Source organism: Columba livia, chromosome 1 (assembly GCF_036013475.1).
Source record: "Columba livia isolate bColLiv1 breed racing homer chromosome 1, bColLiv1.pat.W.v2, whole genome shotgun sequence".
In the NCBI taxonomy this organism is placed as follows: domain Eukaryota; kingdom Metazoa; phylum Chordata; class Aves; order Columbiformes; family Columbidae; genus Columba; species Columba livia.
Window position 1 is genome coordinate 170,505,517 of NC_088602.1, and position 14,604 is coordinate 170,520,120.

Sequence of the window (14,604 nt, forward strand, 5' to 3'; positions counted from 1 at the left end):
TATTCCAAGAGTGGTAGAATAAATCCAGATAATATGTTAACTGCTTGTGGGTTTTATTTATTATTGTTATTATTATGAAAGTCTCTACTTTCTGTTCTTGCTTACCTTAAGTGGAGAATCTAGATATCAGAAAGGCAAGACAGTCACTGAAACTGAGTGGGGGTTTATGTAGTGCTGTTATGGCTGTTTCTTACAACATGCAAATATTCAAAGGTATTTTATCTGTAGAAGATACACACAGGTATTTAGAAAAGCATAGCAGAAGAGGTTTTGCCATATTTTTGTTTGTTTTGTTTATTTTGCTACCTTTTTTTTTTTTTTTTGATGGCTTAATGTGCAGACTTGGGGGAAGAAAGTCTTCCTGGGAGAGGATCACCATAACAGAATTGTATAGGCAGATTCCTGTATCTGAAGCAAAAGCACTTGCTGGTCCCTGAAAAATCTACATGATTGCATTTCATAAAACAGTTGTGAAAAGCTCACATTTTCATTTGGTATCTGATGTTATACAATCAGTGCATTATAGATATTTGGAAAAAGAGAGAAGAATGAGATGGGGTTATTAAAAGAGCATTAGGTTCCAGTGAATATTCCCAAATGGCAAATGTCAAAATTGAGATGAAACTTGAGAGTTATTGCTTAGCAACTGTGGTGGTCTCTGGTGGCCACAGCTGAATGCAGTGAGTGTTTACAGCAGCAGTGCTGCTATAAAATGAGGATGTGCAAAGAGGATGTCTAAAGCTGTTTTTTCTCATGAAAGTCAATAATTATTTCTTTGTTATTGTGGTGAACCTTCAAACCACTTTTGTCAGGGATAGGAAACAAGAACCTGGCAATAAAACTGATTTTGCAAATTTATGTTTCCTAGTGGTAAACAACACTGTCTGTAAAATATTTTGGTATAATATTATATTTTGTATTATAGTAGCAATAGGGTCTAGTATTTCTGCTCCTTGACTTTTCTTCAGAATTTGAGGCAGGATTACACTGGATTAGTTGTGCATAGGCTATGGTAGCAGAACCTGCAGAAAAAAGATTTAATTATTTCTGAGGATAAATTGCTTCCAATAGTTTTCCATGTTGTATCAGCCCTAATATCCCCAGTGACCCTTGCAACGCTCCCTGCTGTACATTTATTCAACTGTATTGCGCATTTTCAGAGTAGTTCTGCATGCCCTACTGGCAACAGCTTTCTTTCCCTCACTTTCCCTTTTCTTCTTTCCCTCACTTTAAGACTTCCTAGTGTAAACATATTTTGAAATCTAACTTGACTTGTGAAATGTTTTGAACATTCTTCTGAAATTAAATTTTGCAGGTGGAAGATTAAGATGATTGTAAATGGGATGTGAAGGCTGAAACCTATGTATGGAAAGTATAGTCTAAATTTGTGGAAATGTTAATAGTACTCATTTTAATCAACAAGTTTTGTAGGTGTGAGGATCTTAGTTAAAAATGCATTGTCTTGCATGTCCTCAAGTTTAACCTGGTGTTTTCACTTGAATTCTTTGCATTAAGAAAAAAACACACACACACACCAAAAAAAAAAATCAAAACCAAACAAAAACAAAGAAGTGCTATGTTTTTGAGGGGAACTTTAAAGTCTTTGTCAGTTGCTCAGTGTCTCCTAGACTGGACTTCTGAAAATAACCTTCCCCTTCCAGAACGGATTTTTTAAGCCTTGCAGTGTACCTCCCCCTTAAAACAAAGACATTCATAGTAGTGTTTATCAGACATCCTGTCTGTCTACACTGTTATATAGGGTATTCCTAGATAAAAACAAATTCTGACACATACGCTCTCTTTTCATTACTTCTGCTTCATCCTTAAACATTAAAACTACTGTCTTTATTTGCTTCTAAGTATGTCACACAACTTGAAGAATTTTGTAAGATCCTGGTAAACTCAGTATTTTTGCAGTGTCTTCAGGTATATTTATATTAGCAGCATTTATTGAATGAATAGTTTATCTCACCATCTTGGGACAGTAAACAGTTAAAAAATTAATTCAAGAAGATGCAAAATTGAGTTCTAACTGTATTGGTTGATGAAAGACATGGAAGCCAGGTACTTAGAATGCAGATCTCAGGTCTGATAGAAGTCTGTGTCTTACATCATATAAATTAGAAACTGTTTCAGAATGAGGATCTTAATTGGGTTGTATCTTTTTTTTGCATATCTGACCAGAGACGCCAAACAAGATGAATATGTTTCCTGAGAGGAAGGTGCCTAAAGTTTAATTCTGCTTATTTCAGTGTGACCTTCTACTGTTTGCATATATTTTTCAGCTTCCATATACAAGAATTATATTTTAAACCCTGTGCAAATATAAACTAAGTCCTTAAGTTCACAACCTCATTACTTCTAGACTGCTCTTATTGTAAGCCTGCATCACATTTTCTCTAACCATACATATATATATGAATACAAAATATATGTTTGTATATATTTTATATATGTGTATATAGCATATTCAAAGAGGAGTACTTTTTTTTTTTTTTTTTTTTACTGGCTTACTGTGTTGGGAGAGAGAGTTTGGTTTGAAAGGTACCTCCTCAACTTTGCAATCACTGCTTGCTTGCTGAAGATGTAACACTAGTCATCTGTCCACTTTTGAAGGTCCTATTTTAGAGGTTTTTTTTTTTAAAAAACTGGCAGGTAATGCTGATCTTTTGGTCACAAGATCAGCCTTATGGCTAAGTTCATAAAATACACCAAGTTGGAAGAAACTTCAAAAGATTATCTGGTCCAACGTTCCTTGGGATGGGAGCCTAGATGAGATTATCTAGCACCTCATCCAGTTCATAGAACAGTTTGGATTGGAAGGGACCTTTTATTTAAAATATCTTAGAATACAGAATCACAGAATCATAGACTAGTTTGGGTTGGAACAGACCTTGTAAAGGTCATCTAGCCTAACCCCCTGCAATGAGCAGGGACATCTTCAACTAGATCAGGTTGCTCAGAGCCCCATCCAGCCTGGCCTTGAATGTTTCCAGGGATGGGGCATCTACCACCTCTCTGGGCAACCTGGGCCAGTGTTTCACCACCCTCATTGCAAAAAATTTCTTCTTCATGTCTAGCCTGGATGTCCTCTCCTTTAGTTTAAAACCATTAATCCTTTTTCTGTTATAACATGCCCTTCTAAAAAATCTGCCCACATCCTTCTTATGGGCTCCTTATAAGTACTGAAAGGCTCTGCAACAAGGTCTCCCTGGAGCCTCTTGGACACCTTCAGCAATGATGATTTTACTACCTCCCTGGGGAGGTTGTTCCAGTGAATCATTGTTCTCACTGTAAAAAAAGTCTCTCTCACACTGAGATGAAAATACTTCCTCTTCATGATTCTTTACCCACCAACTGTTTTCAGCCAGACTTCAAAGGTATAGAAACCTTGATGTTGGTTCTTACAAGCTTTATGAGAGTTGCTGGTTGGATAGTAGTAGATGAATCTCAAGTTAGTGTTACTACTGAAGTAGAGTCAGGGGTTCTTTGTAGTAACAGTCAGCTCATCAATTGGTATGTGTATAACTTTGGACAAGCTCGAGGAGATGCTTTCTTTGTTCTCCTGGGAGAATTCCAAAGCCTTTATGGTGAAGAATAAGTTATACAGAACTGGAACAATCTCCTATTTTCCTATTATTGTTTGTTATTTTTTTTAATGTGAAAATATGTAGGAAAGACTTCCTGATTTCTTGCATATGTATATACATTTATTTATTTATTTATTTATCCTGCCTACTCATTGTCTTTTTTTGCTCGTAACACATAAGCACTTTTTAAGGTAGCCTGCAGTGGCATCAAGAAAAATAAAGTTTTTTTTTATTTTGCCTTTTTATTCCGGACAGTACCAGAGAACAGAAGTGTAAATACTCACATTGTGTCTTTTGGAGTTGCTATGCTCATCTTTGTACTACTTCTCTTTAGAATGGGTTAGTACTGATCTGTTGTCTTGGTTTCAACTAGGATGGAATCAGTTCTCTTTTCAGTATTTTTTTTCTTTCAGTTAAATTTCTTTTAAGTAACTGTACTTTCTGAAGTTGACTACAGTTTTCAGTCAATATCTGCTACCAGAATTGGTAACAATTGATGTTTACGGTTGTTGCTAAGGTAAGGGTAAGAATGGTATGCAGAGAGGCCCATGCTTATATTCATCCCTATAGAAACCAAGGTCATTGCTAAACCTCTTGTGTTCCACAAGTCAAGAGGCGTAGGAGAGTCGTGCCTGTGGGGAGGAGTGTATAGGTGACCAAAAACTGACCAATGAAGTGTTCCATCCCATACACTTTGTACTCAGTTTAAAGCTGAGGAATCGTGGTGGTTGCACTCTGTTCTTTCACAGCCAGCATCCATGCAAGACTCTGCTCATTTTCCTGCCTCTGATCCCAATCAGTGCATTCCTGAATCTGGTTCCCATCTGCTGATGTGTCCAGACCAGGACTTCAGGGTGCCTGCCCTGCAGCAGCAGTGGTGTGTGCCACGCAATGCTGTGTTCATCATTGGGGAAACTCAATATTGTCTTCATAATATTATTATACTCTTTCATTGTTATTGTTTTATTAAAGCTGTTTTAATTTTCCAACCCATAAGTTTCTCTCCCTTTTCTCCTTTCCCTTCTGGGCATAGAGAGGATTAGTAGAGGGCATCTGTTGTCTGCTTCATTATCAGCCCAGCTTTAAACGGTAATACCTGTTAAGAGAGGCTGCTGTCCAATAAATAGTGAAAACCAAATCTGTGCATTTGTGACACTTGCACAGGTTACTTCAGTTGTATTTCAGCTGTGCTAAATGCAAATTTTGTTTGAAGGACAGAAGACTCAGTTTAGTTATCTGGGCATATCATGGAAAAAAATAGAGATAATTTCTTCAGGTTATTTCTGCTACAGGTTTCACCACTGAGAAATGTGATTTGCAAGGCACTAATGATGGCACTATTGATCTTTCTGTACTTCTTCATTTAGTATGCTGCGTTTGTTTTTTCAGTGGTGGATTATCAGCTTGATCTTTCTGAAAGAGCTGCCAATAAAAGTAAACTAAGTGTTACTAATTGTCATGTAGAATAACTAGGAATCTTCAATAATTGTAGGCTAACCTAGGAACTACACTCCAGAAAAACCTGAAGTGCTAGAGGAATAGGAGTTTACCCTTTCCCTGCCCAAGGTAAAATACTCTGAATAAGTTTTGTTCATCTTAGGCTTCTGTTATATACAGCTACAAGATGTTTACAAATCAAGAAATGGCACAGGACTGATGCCAAATGCAGTCTTGTGTGTCCTCTCTGCATTACCTGTATCAAAATATCTTTTTAGTTTCACTGTGTTTCTCAAAGCACCTTAGAGTACTGGACAGATTCAAAATACAGGTTTAAGTGATTGTGGTAATAGACTACAAATATAAATGTGGGCAAAAAGGGGTATATGACACTATTATTTCTTCAGATAACTTCAGGGGTTTTTTTAATAATCTCATCTAATGCAAGATCTTACAAACTGGGTCCATTTGGAAAGCAACAGTTTACTAGTGTTTTACTGTTATTTTTCATCAAGACAAGGCATAAATGAAATGAAGGTAGGAGAGACTTGAGAGCTGCAAATTGTGGGGGGGTTTTTTGTTGCTGTTGTGGTTGGTTGGCTGGTTTCATTTCTAGGCATTTTGACTGATCTGGAGTAAGCTAGTTAGTATCCCTTCTCTGTGACTCAGTTCTCCACCAATAAAAGTGCAAGATATATGCATTCAATAGAGGGATAAGTCAGGCCTTTGTAGCGAAGAAGCTGTAAAGTACCAAGCATAATAAAAGTAATTTTGACTGCTTGCTCACTCTAGTAATAATTAAATTTTTTCATAATGCATTTAGATAGCTTCCTATCTCTTTTTTTCTGTCTCTTTTTTCTGTCCCTTCTTCCCCTACCATGTTTCCACTTCCTGTGCATGAACTATGTGTTTTTCTCCAGTAGCCTAAGTCTGGGAAACACTTGATGTTCTCAATGAAGTGTGTATGAGGACAGAAAAGATAAACTGGGTAAACCAGCTTTGTCTAAAATTGTTGTTAGAGAAAAATTTTATCATCTTTCTGTATATGTTAGAATTCATTTTCATCTGTTGATCAGCATTTTTTAATCAGTGTTGAGTTAATGCATAATTTATTGTCTTTACCCAGTTTTAGATTTTGTACTTCAATGCTTGAAGTTCATCCTTAAGGATTCAAGGAGTGAATCTAATCAGTTGAGAGATCAGAGTGATCATGTCTAGAATATTTATTTAAAATTATTTCAGTATTATAAATATGACAGAATTTCTGCATGCCTTGTTCAGGATCAGTATTTGATATCTAGGTTGAAGACAGGTGTGACTGCAGGTAACCAGCAAAAGGAGGGGGAGTCATCTAATCCAAGCAAGCTTGCCAGTAGGAGTATTTGGAATGCTGTGCTCCAAACAACTCTACTTGTATGTGTTATTGTTTGAAGGGTGTGTCCCGTAATGGTCAGATCAGTCATTGGATGCTAGTTCTTTTGAGACAGGAAAGCTGCATCAAATTTGAATTACTGTATTTATGGGAGACTTTTGGCAACTTAGTACAGCTGCATTATAGTTTGCTTAGGTTAGCTTCTCTGTTGTTCTCTGTATTTTCAAATTATCTTGTAAGTTATAAACTCTAGAAGTTATTTTAATCCCTAGATACTAAATGTGGATAAGCTGCATGAAAAGGTACATTTATTATTTGCATTTACTGTGAATTCATACTGTACTATGTTAATTAAAAATCACAAATTATTACTTGTAAGCTGTGTTTAATACTTAGTGAAGAGGTTGAGATGCGCAAAACCTCTGATTGCTTGGTATATGCCAAGCAGAACTAGTGTTTGGGGGATTTAATTCTGTTTATTTTTTTTCCTAATATGGTAACTCAAGTTAATTTATTATTATTTTCAGGAAAGAATAGAGCCAGGGAAATCAGTTTTCTGTCTTTGTAGCAAAAATGATCGGAGGGGAAGGGCAGAAATGCTTTAATGTTGTCAACCTCTGCTAAAGATTAAAAATTTTCTTCTGAGTTTTAGGATAATCTGTGACCCCTTAAGGGGTTACTTTTCCCTGTTGGTCCTTGTCACAAATGACTATTCTCTTTGATTACCAAATGCAGACACATGAATTTTGCAAATCATGTTTATGGAAGATGTAATTACTTTTAGGCTAAGCCATTTCAAGCTTCAGTAGTTATATTCCCTTAAGGATACTCTGGCACACTAGACATGGGTTTTTTTCTAAGCAGTCTGACCTTTTTAGTTGATGCAATATTCAACTTTGTGATGATGACACTTTGTGTTTGTTTGGGTAACTGAATATTAAGTGGAGCCATCCAAACCAGTTGTGGGTTATAAATACACTCTTCCTTAATTCATTTTCGTGGCATGTTTAAAATAGACATCAAACCACTAAATTAATTCATAATCCAAGCAGATGGACAAGTAGAGAAGTTTCACAGAAAATGTCTACAGCTCACATGCATGTAACTATGGCTTCACATGACCAGGAAGACTTGAGAATATTATGGAACAAAGCTTGTCATCAATTTAAAGCACCAAAGTAACATTTATTAATAGTAGTAACATACTTGATTACCATCAGGTCAATTAGCAAAAAACTTAGTGTGAGCCACCACCATGAGCTTTATATGAGCCACCACTTTTTTTTTTTTTTTAGTAGATAATAGAATATTTGAGCATACTGCAGGATGTTCACTGAAATATTTTTAAACGGGTGGGACTCTTATGGATTTCCATATTTTCTGTACTAATATGGTTTTGAATTAATAATACAGATTATAATCAACATTTTAAAATCTGTAACTGAATACATAAGTCTGGAAATATTTTTTTAAAAATTCACATTAGGAGCTTGGTATTACACATAGAGCAGAATCAAAATTTGTCTCTCTTTCTTGTTAATACACTGATCTAGTATAGTCCAAAACCAGGCATTAAATTAGATCTTTAATCTGCTTCTTTACAGTACTTTATTTTTGAAGCTTTAAAGAAATAACCACATATTATTATATATGTAATTAATATTATTGCGCATATTACTTTTATGTCAGAGGAGCAGTTACGAGCATTTAAAAATAATTAAGAAGACATACACTTGAAAATATCAAATATATTTAATTGTGGGACAGCCTCCTTGCCCTGTCCCTAAAAAACCTGATTAGCCAGATGAAGCCAACTTCATGGGACACCTGTAGTGCTTTGTCAGCCTCTGGAAGGTCTGCCTATTACAGCAAGTCCTTGATTCATACATCTACACCCGGAAAACCCAAGGCTGTTGCCTGTTCTGGTGCCCAGGTGTTCTTGTGGTTGATTGTCAGCCAGTTCAGGGAGCTGAGTTTAACAAAGCACTGCTCCTACTAAATACATATCTGTGGGTTAAGCTCCCTGATCTAGCTCAGTGCTGTAGTTGTACAGGTAATTAAAGTTAGTACTGAAACGCTGGTATGCAGCACACCAGCCTTGAAGTGGTTCTGTTTCCCCTTCCGCCTGTCTTGTGCTGGCTTAATTGTTAAAAGCGGCTGTGTGGTTAATAGCATCAGACAACCGATCTGAGCTGAGGCTTTTTTCACTTGCTGGGTTGTTTTGTGTTTGCTGGGTTAAACTAAAAGGTTAGCTTTAATGTAGCTGAGGACTCTGATCTGAGTTCATGTGCCACCTCACCAGTGCTTGCATCATATTCTCACTTGATTTCATCCTTTGTATGCAACATGACTGCATACTGTGTAATGTGGTATCAATGCACTTAATGTGGAGTGCATGCAATTTTGTTATTAATTCAAAAGCATTGACAGGAAGATGGGTTTTTTTAAACCAAATACAAAAGGATTTTCCCATCAACTTGAGCGATTACTTTCAGGGCATTCTTTTTGTCTTCCTTTGCTTTTGTTCAAGTATCTTTGTTTTTCAGAGTATCTGAGTTGACATGCACCTATTAGCATTAGGTATAAGTCAGCACCTCAGAAATCAATAGGGCATATCACACTTTGGTTCTTGTTTAAGGTGCTGCTGATGCAGATGTATACAACTGTGCCACTTAAAACTGGTGTGACGTTATTTCAAAATTCACATCTACTTGTACTGGATTTTAAAAGTGTGGCAAGAAGGCACTAAAGAGAAAAGAGACTTTTATATCGTAACAAATCTAAGATATTGCAGTTGTTCTCGAAACAACTCAGGCAAATAGAGTATAGCAATATTGTAAGATGTGACTGACTATGCAGCAGGTATAGTGAGAAAAGGTGGGTATGCTGAAGGTTCTAGGAAGGAAGAATACAGCAAGAATTACTACCATTTCAGGTTACTTTTTGCCATCAAACCCCCTTTCAAAACTAGTTCAATTGTTCTTAATGTTTATTTCCAGGGTTGGAACTACGTAAAGAAACTGCCTTGTGTTTGTCCACTTTCTGCTTCCTGTTCCTGAATTAAATTAAGTCTGGCAACCTGTGTCTGCAGAGCTGGTTCTAAGCATGCTTAAGTTGAAGAATCATTTATGCTATGGTTGCTTATGTGTTTGATTATGAAATGTTTAAAGTGCTGTTTGGGTAATACCTTGGGTAGTTTTTCTTACAAGTCTTCACAAGTTTGAGTAGTGACAAATCTTTGCCTGGCAGCAAATGCTGAAAAATAATTGTCTGCCCATTGACCCAAGACAATGTAATCTGCTGTACATTTTTACTAGGGTAAATAAATCTTATTGTATGCTTGGTATAATAAGAAATTGACTGCAATAGAAATGTTGGAGGGTGACTGCTTACTGTTCTAAAAACATGAATTACTTGTATTATCAAGGGTTCTTAGCATATTAATACAATGGGTTACCAGCACTAAAAACATGCTTTTTGATTTTTCCTCTTATATCTAGTAGTGACTGGTAGAATATTAGGTTGATAAGTTTTTCATTTCCCATCCTTCCCCAACATTAGTTTCTGTTGGAAAACATTTAGCCTCTCTTGATTAATGAAAAACTATCTGTTAGGCAGGGGGGGCACAGTGCCTGGTAAAGTTCATTAGCAGTAGCTAACTAACCTCTATGGAATGAGCTACCTTTCCTGAAAGAAGGATAATTGTGACAAATCGTTCTAACAGTAGGTACAGGTAATAAAGTTTTGGTAAATTGTAGCTTTTACAAGAAACTTCATTATTAATTTTTTTTTCTTCTAATGTTATTTTGAAGATCTCTGATTAAAATTTTTGCCTTCCCTCATTTCAGCCTTCCTCTTGTGATTTCTGGTTAATTTTCATGATTTCTGTTTGAGTCATTTATTCAACAGCTATCAGCTGTTGTCTGTGGTCACTCTGTGACCATCCACATCGGCTACCTTTCTTCCTTCTCTCCTTATTCAATTGTGACAGCCTTGTAGAAAATACATATGTTTTTAGGTACCAGATGTGCTTATGAATACCTTCTGTGTCAGACAGTGCTTTTCAGGCTGCTAAAGACCTGGATTAGGCACACATACCTGCCCCAGGTGTGTTGGGTGCTCTTTTCATCTGTCTCACTGTGTTGGCTTTCACCCGCCTTCAACCAATTCCATGAAACAGAAACCTGACGGCAGATACGGTGGAAAGCGCAGAAACCTCTTGGCTTGCTTCTGCTGCAGTCAAGAGTTTAGGCTGTCAGTTCAGTAGTACTGAAAGTCAAATTTGTGTAATGATACCTGTTCTGTAGGTTGAAAATTGTACAGTGCTGTATATGTAGAACATTGCTTGCAGTTACTTATAATAGAACATGCATTTACATGATCATTTTAAAATGATGTGCTTTAATTAGACTGTTTTGTATTTCCTTTTTATTCTCAAGATGCCTTTCCTATTTCCAGAGTTTCTATTGGTGGCTCAGCCTGCTCACCTTTCTTTAGTTAGAGTGCATGAATGGCACAGGTGTGTCTCTGGTGAGGTGAGACTTAACAAGGGATAACTCAGGAGCCAAAAAGAAGTCTTTAACTTCACGTATGAGTCCTCATTTAATGAGGATTTGAAGACATCTGTTGTGGTGGGGTGGATGATTCAATTTTCATGTCACCAGACTAACATGGGGTGGTAGATGAAGATGGTTCCAGTTCATGCTTGCTTAGAAATGAAGGAGAGGAAAAAGCAAATGTGCAGATTATAGTAGTTAATGCTTTGATTTGAAAAGAAAAGTACTGCAGTGCTTCAGAAATTATAAGAAAAAACAGAGAAAAAAGTACAAAAGCATATGTGCGCCATACCCGCACTTAACACCTCTGCTTTTGTCACAAAATGTGAAGATTGGGTGTCCCTTCGTTCCTCGTGTTTGCAGTTGCCGTTGCTCAGCACCGGCAGCGTGGCGGCTGCTCGTGCCGGGAGGAGGCGGACCCGTGCGACGCGTTCTCATACGCACCTACGTCACCCTGGGGAAGTCGCTTCATCGCTCCCCGTCTTCGTGACGCGCTAGGGCGCCGGTTCTATTTTTAGCCGGTTGCCGGGCAGATTTGGACAGGCCCCCTGCGGTGGCTCCGCCCGCGGTTGCGGATTGGTTTATGCTAAACAACTGTCCCGCAGCCAATCCGGAGCGGTATGCAAATTTTCCGCAGCGCCCGGCCATCGGGCAGGGCAGGTTTGGCTCTGCCGGCCCGGGAACTGGTGAGGGGCAAGGTGGGTGCAGAGGCTCCCTCCCAGAAAGAGAACACATAATTTTATGTGGAAAACAGGCAAATAGCTTTCCTGCCTTCAAAACCTAAAAATTATGAAAAGTCCCTACCAGGCTTCGATTAGATGAAATTATGAAGTGGATGATTCTTTTTCATAACTGAAGACGTGCCTCCTCCAATCCCAGGTGCTGCATTTGGTGGGAGTTCAGCAGTGACTTGTGTGTGTAGAAGGGTTGGTCTAAGCAAGGAACAAGCAGTGCAGCAGGTGTTCTGCCCCTCCTGAGACAGGGTATCTTTCCTAGACGAAGTACTGATAATATTTTATAAAACAGGAGATTCCCACAGCCAAACAATCAACTGCTATTTTAGTTCAGTTCTAAATTCAGTTCTTTTCACTACTGAAAAAATGTAATCTTGGCAAAAAAAATAAACCTTATAAAAAGTGCTTGTATGCATGACAAAAACATTTTAATGCAGCATCACCTTTTTCTTGCCACTTGTGTTTCTTCTGGCATTTGAGAAGCGACATCAAGGGACCACTGTTAGCATCAAACAGCTCACCTCTGAAATTCTATGTCACCAAGTTGCAAGTGTTTGAAAGCCAAAGTTACATCACTACAGTTAGTTGTGTACGTAATATGTGAGCTAGTTTAGAAAATACGGAATGTTAATGGTAAATAGATCATTTTTTATGACAGCATTATTCTGCATTTTATCTAACAGGAGGCTTATAAAGACGTCTATCTTTAAAAGATGCAGTTCTTCATACATTAGTGATACCTTCTTATGCCTGTAGCCTGTTGAATTTTCATTTGAAATTTCACTTGTAAAAAGAAAAAATACTGCGTTTTATAATGCATAGAGAAGTCTAAACATGAAGAGAACATCTTGCCTTTTTAAAAAAAGAGCTTATAATATTTTTTTTTTGTATATGTGTACATCAATGATTAATTCAGGTTGTTCAGGTTTTAAGTTTGGAATATCAGAAGTTGGAGAAGTTTTTAATTGCAGATGTGTTCTGGCAGTTACTGTCCACTTCTATGGAATTATTAGTTTCTCCTCGTATTTAAGGATAATGGTAACTGTTAATCTTGTGCCAAAGATTGAACTGCAATATAACATTTAAACGGTGTATAATAATATTCCACAAATGTATTTTAAAATGCACAAATTCAACTTTATATGTAATTTTAGTGAATCCATTTTTTAAAGAAATAAACATACTTTTAGATTGTGCTAAAAAAGTCAATAAGAAAGCTGAATTTTCCTTTTACAGATATTTTGAACAGCAATGTTAGTTTAGTGTTTGGAGATCTCACAGCTGAATTGAAAGCTTATGTTTTGAGTTGTTGGTAAAAGTTGAAATTTCTAACACTTGTGGGAAGTAAGAAATGCACTGTGTTTTTTCTGGCTGAGTTCCACTCAATGAATTCTACTGGTTTAATGACCTAAATGGCTGTTAAAATTTAGTTTACAGAAAAAGACAAACTTATTGGAGAACGAGGTTTTAAGCTTCATGTCCTGAAGAGTGGATGTTTATAAGGCACTTGAGTTGCGTGTATAAGGCTAACTGGAGTATGTACTTTAATTGAAGGTTCTGTAGGAAAGATTTTCACTTCTTTTCCATTCTTCCATCTCCAAAAGTATGCATTTTATGTTTAGTAGTTATCAAGGCATAAACTGATGAAACATGTAATGACAATTCTGCAAAACCACCAGCAGATGAAAGATCTTAGTTGTGTAAATGGACTTGATGGCCCTTTTTCCTATGAGGAATCCATTTTTTCCAGGAGGCGTGGCAGCCCCATGGGAAGAGAATTCTTAAAATTACTAATTTAGTATGAGAAATGGGTTCATGAGCCAGAGTCGCTGTTATGCTCTGGTGGTAGATAGGACACAGGACAGCTGTTTAGTTCAGTGTGATGCCACAGCGATAAGACCGTAGTTGAAGCTTGTACATGAAATTGTCAATCAGGTACAGTACACAAAGACCATACAAACTGTTTGAAACCGTACTGTGAATTTACTCTGGTTTACTATGCCTGGAACTATACATTTGGTTGGTTGTTTTTCTTAGGCATAGATACACATGTAGAGTTAATGTTTTACTGAACTGATTCCTCAAAAGGCAGAGCGCAAGGGTAAAGGAGAAAGGCCTCTACTTTCAAGGCAGAAGTCGTATTGCATTTGTGAAGAAACACAGATTTTGATGCCTCTGTTGGGACACTAGAAAAACACAAGCATAGCATGGCATTTGAAGAAAGGAAAGGTTAACAGCTGCCATACTTGAACCCAGGATCTCAGCAGTATTTTTGATTCAACATTTTATATTGCAGAAATTCAGGAGTCTAAAAATGTTCCTGCATGTTGAACACCGAATCTTTCTTGAGGCTGTGCACCCTGTGTTTTGTGCAGCTCTAGGTCTCAAACAGCAAACCCGTAACTTCGTTATTTACTAGCTCTTCGGTAAGTCTTGTTTGTTCAATTCGTTCAGTGCAAACCCGTTCACCTGTGCAGTGGGGCCCCATGTTCATCCCCTGGCTGAGCTCTTGCCAACAGCTTCATGGGGGTTTGTTGCTGGGTGGAATTTAAGGAGCTGCTGTCTGATTGGCTGCAGTACAGCTGCTCTTTCTAGCCAATCAGATACAGGGCCTGAGTCAGTTTGCCTACGATGCTGAGGTGAGGACCGCAGGCTGGTGCATTGGAGGGGAGAGGATGCAGAGGGGATGTGGGGTTGCAGTGCGCTCACCCTTGGGTGCTCTTGTGAAATTACAGGTCTCTGCTGCAGGGGGAAACACTGCTTGTTTCCTAAACTGTGAACCTTGATACTGGATATTAAACATGGCGGAAAAAATAATGCTAAATTTTTTTTAAGTTATGGTGCATCTTGTTTTGCTGTATGTGCATGTCCTTGTTTTGGCTGAGAGAGTTAATTTTCTTCCTAGTAGCTGGTAT

The 14,604-nt window shown here is 37.6% G+C and overlaps 1 protein-coding gene across 14 annotated transcripts in view; it reads left to right on the plus strand.

Annotated features, from left to right (window-relative positions):
- ATF7IP (activating transcription factor 7 interacting protein) overlaps window positions 1-14,604 on the plus strand; it is a 109,843-nt gene that overhangs the window by 35,262 nt on the left and 59,977 nt on the right. Inside the window, exon 1 of one of the 14 annotated variants that reach the window (XM_065045330.1) lies at window positions 14,000-14,115. The exons of the other annotated variants lie outside the window; for them this stretch is intronic. The gene's annotated coding sequence lies outside the window, so the exon portion shown is untranslated. Of the gene's footprint in view, window positions 1-13,999; window positions 14,116-14,604 lie in introns of those variants that run through there. 14 annotated transcript variants of the gene reach the window in all.